Below are 9,545 nucleotides of genomic sequence, written 5' to 3' on the forward strand. Positions count from 1 at the left end.
ATTCCCTTTACTATACCATAATATTATGATCCAAATATACAATTATATCTATATCCATTTTATATTTGGTTGTCTTATCATGAAAACATCTCAAAATATTAAATTCTATACCTTTTCCATCACATAATCTGATTAGCCAACGCTAACTTTTTCCATCCAAAATACAAACCCTTATTATATCCACATTCTTGTTAATACACAGTATTATTCCTTTATTTCAAACTCATCAACTCTGACTGTATATTTCTTATACGCTTATCACTGATGCACTTATTCTCGAACTCTCCACAAATTCTAACCACATCCTTAGATCTTTTAACGTCCTTATGGTGACACTTGCTCACCATATTCTATCTTATTCACTTTATAACAAAACTTCTCCGTATCACTTTTTCGATTCGAAACAGTGAGAACATTTTATAACTATTCGAATATGATTTCAATTTCTAAAATCAACCTTTAATCTTACAAGACACTTTCTGAGGTTTCCGCTCTTCATCCTGCCTGGCCAGGGCAGGTGAATTGTTATCACCATCAGATTTGTCAGCTATCGATTCACTTTGTCATTTCTTATAATCACATTTCTATTGTATTCTATTAAACTTATTCTATCATCAAGACAACATATTCCTTACAATTTCATATCAGAATTTTTTTTTCTATTTTGTTGGCATGTATACATTATACGACACTCTAGACTCCAGTTTATGCCGAGAATCGGCTAAACCGTAGCTCTGATACCATTAAATGTAACACCCCCAACCCGTACCCGACCCAGATACGAGTCCGAGGTGTCACATTGACTTTTCAAACTTTGACTCTTGACAAAATTCAAGAAAATTTAAAACTTTCATCAAAGTAAAAGCAGTTTAGTTACATTATTTGACCACAATAACTAAAATCGATCAGAGCATATTTAACTCAATCAATTAGTACATGCCAATTATATTCAAAATAACAAAAATCATTTAACTCGTCTATTTTCTGATCTGGAATCTTGTAAGGGAGATGCTGACCTGTATTGCTCCTCACAGCTTCTATATTCACTTTCTGCAACCTGCGTGTGAAACACTCATACGCTAAGTCGATGACTTAGTGAGGCATAAAGAAAACACATCTAATGGAATTCATACCCACTAATCATGCATGACTGTTTTATGCTATCAAATTATACAACTCATTTACATATACATCAACATATATTCATGTATATTATATAACAGATACCATAACCCCTATCACGCATATATCATATCATGCAATTCATATCACACATCATATACATATATCACATACATTGTTCTTATATCACCAACCTGTTTATCCTTACTAATTCCCTTGTCATTACTTCAATTACATCATATAAGCATATAATGAATATAAACATATTATATATATATTTTAATATGCCACAATACATTACTAATTTCTATAATCATATAATACATAAACGCATATCATCTCATATCACCATGACATATATGCACTTCTACCATGTCACTAGAAATACTCATATCATCATATCAAATTATGTTCTCTTTTCAAAGCCCATGTACACATGTGAGAACTATAGATATGTGAGTATATAGAGGTTGTGCACTATGTTGTCACCACAGCTCGTATAATTGCACCAAAGTGCCACGTAGAATTGCACCGTAGTGCCATATAATAATGTCCATAAGGACCACATATCATTCCTTAAGAATCATATACATATACTAGGGATCAAGTATATGTCTCACCAGACTTCACACATGTTCCAAAGAATACATATATGTCCCGAAGGACCACATATCATTCCTTAAGAATCATATGCATATGCCAAGGATCAAGTATGTGTCTCACCAGACTTCACACATGTTCCAAAGAATACATATATGTTCCGAAGGACCACGTAGACCCTCGACTCTTGGCATGCCAACTATACCCCTAGCTCTCATGACACATAACATGGGCATTAATATTTATGTTAACATACATTCACATATACATATAGTCATGTAGTTCTTTTACATAGCTCATCGTCATATAAATCACATATCCCATATACATATAAACACATAGTTCACTTACGCGTAGAACATTTTCATATATCTCATATCATGTATCATATCTTGTGATCATATAATCATATTACTTATAATCACATAACTTCTACTCATGGGGTTCAACATCATTAAACTTAGTTCACTTTTTCATATTATCATACATTTATATACTCTTATATGTCCTATCAATAACCTATAAACTTACTCATATTCTCATATATACTATTTTAATATAATTTGTATAGTAATATTCTATAATTGTATCATATAATGATTTTACCCAAGTATTCCTTTATAGAGTTTATATTACAGGTTCAATTAGTATCATTCTATCCTATAAATAATTTCCACTTATTTTATATCATTTTCCCTTTTCACTCACATAAACCATCTATTTATTTAGTTCAATTTCTCATGACTTCCACAATACTCTTTAATAAAACTTTGTAGCTCTTCACTTTAATACATAAACCATAGTTTCCTTTAATTTATCAATCTTCCCTATATAACTTATATATCCTTATTTATGCCCTTGAATTTATACTATTCTCTTAGAGTCTCCTAACATTTCTCGTATAATCACTTATACCATATCATATGACTTATACTTGATTATCTTATTCTCTCATGTTCATTTCATTTCTTATGACTCTATCATATAACTTATTCCATGTTCTTCCATCATTACATAATAAAGTTTTACATAAATCATATAGCATATACAAAGCATATCATTATCTTTAGTCATGCATACATACACTCAGTGTAATACATATAATCACATATAGTTATAACCAACACATAATCATGTCTATGACTTCATGCATATTACTCTAGGAAATAGACTCATCGCAAGTCTTATTTCCATTAAACACTACATGTCACTAGTATGCACTAACCTTGATCTCACTAGTCAATTCCAATCTCTTATCTTTCCCTTGATCAATCTTACTTGCCAAATGTTCCGGAATTGCTTTACGCGCAGAATCTACATAAATGTACATTTTAAGGCAATCATTAGATACTTACACCTTGTAATTAGATACTAGCAACTTAAACGAACTTATTAAACCCATATTTACAATTTTCCTTTAGGGGGTATCGATTCCCTACTGTGGGGGTATCGGTTCCCCTCTAGCATTCTGGAATTCCATGTTCGTTTGAGGGGGTATCGATTCCCCTTGAATGGGTATCGATTCCCCTAGCCCAGAAATCCTATTTTGAGCTCGAAATTCACTTCATTTCAGCTTAAACCTTCATATTTTACTTCCTTTAATATTCCTAACTTCCATACACATATTTAAACTCATTTCTATTCCATAATCACTTCTTTAAACCCAAAATTCCATCATTTACATGGCATTCAAGAATCACACTAAATTTTCAATGTGTTCTAATTCCAAGTCTAACACTTCATACTTCTTAATTAGATTGATAACAAGTCAAATTCATCCATAAAACTTCAACAACCATACCATATCAAAATTTCTCGTATATCCTTATTTATGCCCTTGAATTTATACTATTCTCTCAGAGTCTCCTAACATTTCTCGTATAATCACTTATATCATATCATATGACTTATACTTGATTATCTTATTCTCTCATGTTCATTTCATTTCTTATGACTCTATCATATAACTTATTCCATGTTCTTCCATTATTACATAATAAAGTTTTACATAAATCATATAACATATACAAAGCATATCATTATCTTTAGTCATGCATACATATACTCAGTGTAATACATATAATCACATATAGTTATAACCAACACATAATCATGTCTATGACTTCATGCATATTACTCTAGGAAATAGACTCATCGCAAGTCTTATTTCCATTAAACACTACATGTCACTAGTATGCACTCACCTTGACCTCACTAGTCAATTCCAATCTATTATCTTTCCCTTGATCGATCTTACTTGCCAAATGTTCCGGAATTGCTTTACACGCAGAATCTACATAAATGTACATTTTAAGGTAATCATTACATACTTACACCTTGTAATTGGATACTAGCAACTTAAACGAACTTATTAAACCCATATTTACAATTTTCCTTTAGGGGGTATCGATTCCCTACTGTGGAGGTATCGGTTCCCCTCTGGCATTCTGGAATTCCATGTTCGTTTGAGGGGGTATCGATTCCCCTTGAATGGGTATCGATTCCCCTAGCCCAGAAATCCTATTTTGAGCTCGAAATTCACTTCATTTCAGCTTAAACCTTCATATTTTACTTCCTTTAATATTCCTAACTTCCATACACATATTTAAACTCATTTCTATTCCATAATCACTTCTTTAAACCCAAAATTCCATCATTTACATGGCATTCAAGAATCACACTAAATTTTCAATGTGTTCTAATTCCAATTCTAACACTTCATACTTCTTAATTAGATTGATGACAAGTCAAATTCATCCATAAAACTTCAACAACCATACCATATCAAAATTCCATCTTAAAACTCATATTACAAATTCCTTCTTAATTCCTTTATCTTATTGTTTAAATCCCATATAAGCTTTCCTTAAGCTTATTTAATACCCAAAGAATCAAAATCCACTTAATATTTAAAGTAAATAACTATAAAAACCCAACTTACCTATTGTAGCTAAGCCCCACGTGAAGAAGAGAAAGCAAGAAGAAGAAAGCTTCCAGATAGCTCTTTTCCCACGTTTTTCACTCTTATAAAAGGGGGAAAATATCTTTTAAAGGAAAAAAGACCATAATACCCTTAATTTCCTTTAATAATTACTAAATAACCTTCATCATATATTTCCAATAATCATTGAATTATTTCATTCTTCTACTTTAGTCACCAAATTCTGAAACTTTTCAATTTAGTCACTAACCCGGTATTGTGGATGTTACATTTGGATTCGCGATAACATCCAAAAGTGAGGGGGGAAGCTGATCACATATGTAAATGTATCATAAAAACTGAGCTGCAACAATTATTTTCGTTACATTTGTTAGAAAAATTGCACACACATTAATCCGAGAATGATATAGAAAAATAATAATGAATAAATATCATTATAAAATATCAAAAGTAAAAAGTGATAAAGAGTATGAACGAGTTTACTCTTATCTTGTTATTGTTATCCGAAATAACAATTTGAGGCAAAATCAATCCTGAGAAAATAAACCAAAAAGGTTAAACTCCATAGAAGATAAGATAAAAATAAATGGAAATAAAATACTCATTTTATTTTGATCTATAGATCGGAAACAGTTGAGGCTTGTCATTACACAATTTCCTTAATACATATTTTCGGCCACTTATTTGGTGCTCGAGTTCGTTGGTCATCTGTCTCCCATGATACAACAACTAATGATCAGCTACAGTAGAACATTTGCATAGATCATGAACGATCATTTCCTTCGACTATCACCGAAAAACTAAAGAAGAGAAATTTTTTTCAAGATAAGAGAAGTTCTTGAAAAACTAAGTTGTGAGATATTTTGAGATATGAAAAACCTAACAGGTTTGCTCACTATTTATAGGGGATTTTCTTAATCGAACTAAATATATTTTAATATTCAACATTAAACAGATAACAATATCTTTTAATTTAAAATATTCAAAAGATAAAACTCCTTTTACCATTCAAACTTAAATATGTAATATTTTTATTTGAAATATACAAAAGTATATAATTATCTTTAATATTCAAAGTTAAAAAGGTAACAAATACATTTTTAAGTTGACATATTCAAAGGTTAATTATCCTATTAATATTCAAAATTAAATAATATATTTAATTTGCAATAGTCAAAAGGTAAACTCCTTTTACTATTCAAACTTAAACATATATTATTTTAATTTAAAATAACAAAAATATATAATTATCTTTTAATATTCAAAATTAAAAAGATAACAAATATCTTTCTAAATTGACTTATTAAAAGAGTAATTATCAGATTTCCTTTTGCAGTTTCTATTTTCAGCAATTTAGAAAATAATTTATAAACTGTAAAATGTCGAACATCATGGCTAACCTCGTTCTTGACTTATTCAAGCTTGATGCTCTTGACGAGACTAATTATTAGAGATGGTCCTAGAGGATAATCATTTTATTCAAACAACATAACCTTGACCACGTATTGCTAAAGTCGGTGCCCCAACCCACTTCATCCTTAGACGTTGCATTTAATGTTGTCGGAGGTGACTCAACTCCTACTCCTTCTAGTAAGGTTCTTCTATTCGTTGCTGCTGATGTTCCCTCCCAAGCGTCATTGGAGAAATATGAGAAGGATACTAAGACAGCTCGTGGTTTTCTCCTAAGTCGCATGTTGAATAAACTCTTTGACACGTTTCTTAAGGAGAAAAGTGCTAAAGCGATATGGGACAAGCTAGAAAAGAAGTATGGAGTTGATGATGTTGGGATAAAAAAGTATGTGGTGGGTGAATGGATGAATGGCTCAAGTTCCATATGTCCGATGATAAGTTGATCATGGATCAAGTCCATGACTATGAGAAGCTTCTTTCCGACATCCTATCCGAGGGCATGAAGATGTGCGAATTCTTGCAAGCAAATGTCCTTATTGAAAAACTGTCCAAGTCCTGATCCGACTACCTGAACTCTCTGAAGCACAAGAAGAGAGTGTTCACTATTGAAGAGCTAGTGAGTCACATGAAGATAAAAGAAGCCAACCGACTTAAGGATAAGTTGACTTCTTCTAGTAATCTTTCTTTTAAGGCTAATCTAGTTGAATCTAGGTCTACCTCAGGGTCCAGGTTTAATAAGTCCAAGAGACGAGGTTGCCAAAAGCATAAGGTTAAAGCCTAGAAAGATGTGAACTTTAGAGAGTCGTGCTAACCTTGGGGGAGAACCGCCTATAGCAGTGATAAAACACAATGACGCGAAATTTGTTTGTAAGGCAATGGTTTATACCACAAAACAATTAATTCGAATTTACCATTTTATTTTTTATTTATTTCCAATCAGTGCTAACGAATTCGTTTTGCAGCTTCTATTTCTAACACTTTACTTGGCTCTGTGATAGACCAGAGATTAGTTATTATTTATTGGATTTGGTCTGAGATTCGTGTTAAAGATATTGTTGTTGGTTGACATAAGCTGGTGTGGTTTCTCATTCAAGTTCCTAAACATGCCATCATTACTTGGCGTGCTGTTTTGGGGAGCTCTCTACAAAAGACCAGTTGGTGCGTTGGGATATTATTGTGGGTAGTTGTTGTGTTTTCTATGGTCAATATGAGACAAGGGAACATCTGTTCTTCTCTTGCTCATTTGTATCGTATATGGACCAAACGAAGCTGCAAGATCTTTAAGGGTTGTTCCCATTCTACTGATGATATTTTGGCATCGATTAAGGAGGTTGTTAGTATTCACTTTTGCAGGAAATGTATTAATAGGTTTGACTCTGTAAACTCCTAGTTGTTTGTTGCTTGGGGTCAGGGTATCAAATAGTGTTATGAAAACGTATTAGCGACCATGATATTGCGGTCGCGCCACCGTTCGAAATTGATTTTCATAGTTTTTGCGGTGGGTCACGGATTCACACCAATCTCGGTCGATTGAGCCCGCAATTTAACGGGAAATGGATGATTGCGCCGATAACGGGACACAACAACCGTGTGCAATTTTTTTTCATACAATGAATGGGGGAAGAAGGAAAGGGAGGAGGAATAACTATTTTTATTTCAGACAATGATAGGGGAAGGAGGAAGGGGTAGGCAGAACCAGAAAGATCGGGGAAGGGAGGAAGAAAGGTCGAGGAAAGAGAGATTTATTTATTTTTTAATAATTTTTAAAATATAATTTTAAAGGATGTATTAATTTGAGTTCCCTCTCACTTTTAGAATTTATAATTTAATCTTTAGTTTAAAATGTAAACTTTAATTTTTATATTAATTTAGTCTTAATTTTAGTAATCTAAATTTATGCAATTTAAATTTTATAATTTTATTTTAATTATATTTATTTTAGTCATTTTAGGGTAAGTTGTGCAACATTTAAAAAAATTCACGATCGCGATATCCGTAATGACTGTAATGACATCTGTTATGTCCGTAACCGTACGATCGAAAATATGACCGAAAATGTGATCGTAAACGCTATTTAAAACTCTTCTCGGAGGGCTGTGAGTACTTTTATATACTCTGTTGTTTGCAGCAGTTTTCACTGCTTTTGGGTAATGGAAATCAAAATTATCCAAAAAAGAAATGGATGCCAAAACTCATTTGCATAGCTGTTCGACGAATATAACCATGCACAATGTAAAGCTTGAAGAGGTAAAAGAGACGTATGCAAACATTTCTCAAGCTTAGAAATTGTACACGAAAGCCAAATTTTGAAAGCAATCCATAGAGTAATAGATGATTAGCTTAAGATACACAACTGCAATTCAAATTATCAACAATTTTGACACCAGTTACCATAAAGCAAATAATCCACTCCCCTCGTGTAAAAAGTACAAACTTTAGCAACAAGAAGCGACCCCATACCTCCGAGAACGCTTCCTAGAACCTCAAATACCGAAACGCAACAATCCCTTCAAGCGCCCCAACAAACGCCCCCGTCAAAACGTCGAGAAGGAAATGCCTCCCTTGAAGTAGCAGTCGTTATAGCCCAAACCCATAAGCCTAATAGAACGAAACCGGGTTCAATTCGAATCCAGCGTTGAATAAGATCCGAAACGTGTTCCTCGTTGTGTTGAAAAATAAGGTGGAAGAGAGTAGCTAAAAATAGAACCCGCGAAGCGTGGCCACTTGGGAAAGAGTTGGCGGCGTCAACCGCGGTGGACATGTTTGGGTTGTAATAAGGACGGGTTCGGGGAAATATCGGTTTGCTGCAGCCCATCAAAGCGCGATCCAGGAGGTGACCGAGGATGAGAGGGACGGCTAAAGAGGAAAAGGAAGGGGAAGCTAGAAAGAGAGCGATGGAAACTGGGAAGGTAAGCTGGAAATCGGCGGAGTATTCGAGGAGGAGCAAGAGGAAAGTCGGGAGGATAGGTTTGAAGAGCTTGTGGAGGAAGAGTGAAACGGAGGCGTCTATGGTTATTAGGGGCTGAAGAAAATGTGGGGATGATGGTGCTACTGTCTTCTTCGAGCTCATTGGTGGTGGCGGTGGCGGCGGCGGCGGCGTATATGGGGGTAGGTAGTCGCGGGAGCGGAGGGTCAACTCGGAACAGGCAGTTTACAGTTAAAATGGCAAGGTCTCATGACTCGTACATTCACTTGTAAGGGTCTTAAATAATTTAGAATTATTATAAAATAATATGTCATATATCATAAACTTTAATTAGAATCATTTATCATATGAAAATTGAAATCTTGATTTGATCTAAAACTAAAACTTTTGCTTTATTAACCTGTTCTTTTTTTTTTAAATGGATGTTTACATCACCAACTAAACTCAACTACTCCATTAGTATTCAATATTCTCCATTCAATGTCTGTATATGGGACAAAATCGTTGGAAATAAATGTCTTCTTCTAGAAACCCAGAAACATAATT

General features: G+C 33.5%; 1 pseudogene; it reads right to left on the reverse strand.

Annotated features, from left to right (window-relative positions):
* Window positions 1–8,473: 8,473 nt before the first annotated feature.
* LOC120187042 lies at window positions 8,474–9,230 on the reverse strand (annotated as a pseudogene).
* Between the last annotated feature and the right edge of the window lie 315 nt (window positions 9,231–9,545).

The sequence above is a fragment of the Hibiscus syriacus genome, unplaced genomic scaffold (assembly GCF_006381635.1).
Source record: "Hibiscus syriacus cultivar Baekdansim isolate YM2019G1 unplaced genomic scaffold, ASM638163v2 tig00113722_pilon, whole genome shotgun sequence".
In the NCBI taxonomy this organism is placed as follows: domain Eukaryota; kingdom Viridiplantae; phylum Streptophyta; class Magnoliopsida; order Malvales; family Malvaceae; genus Hibiscus; species Hibiscus syriacus.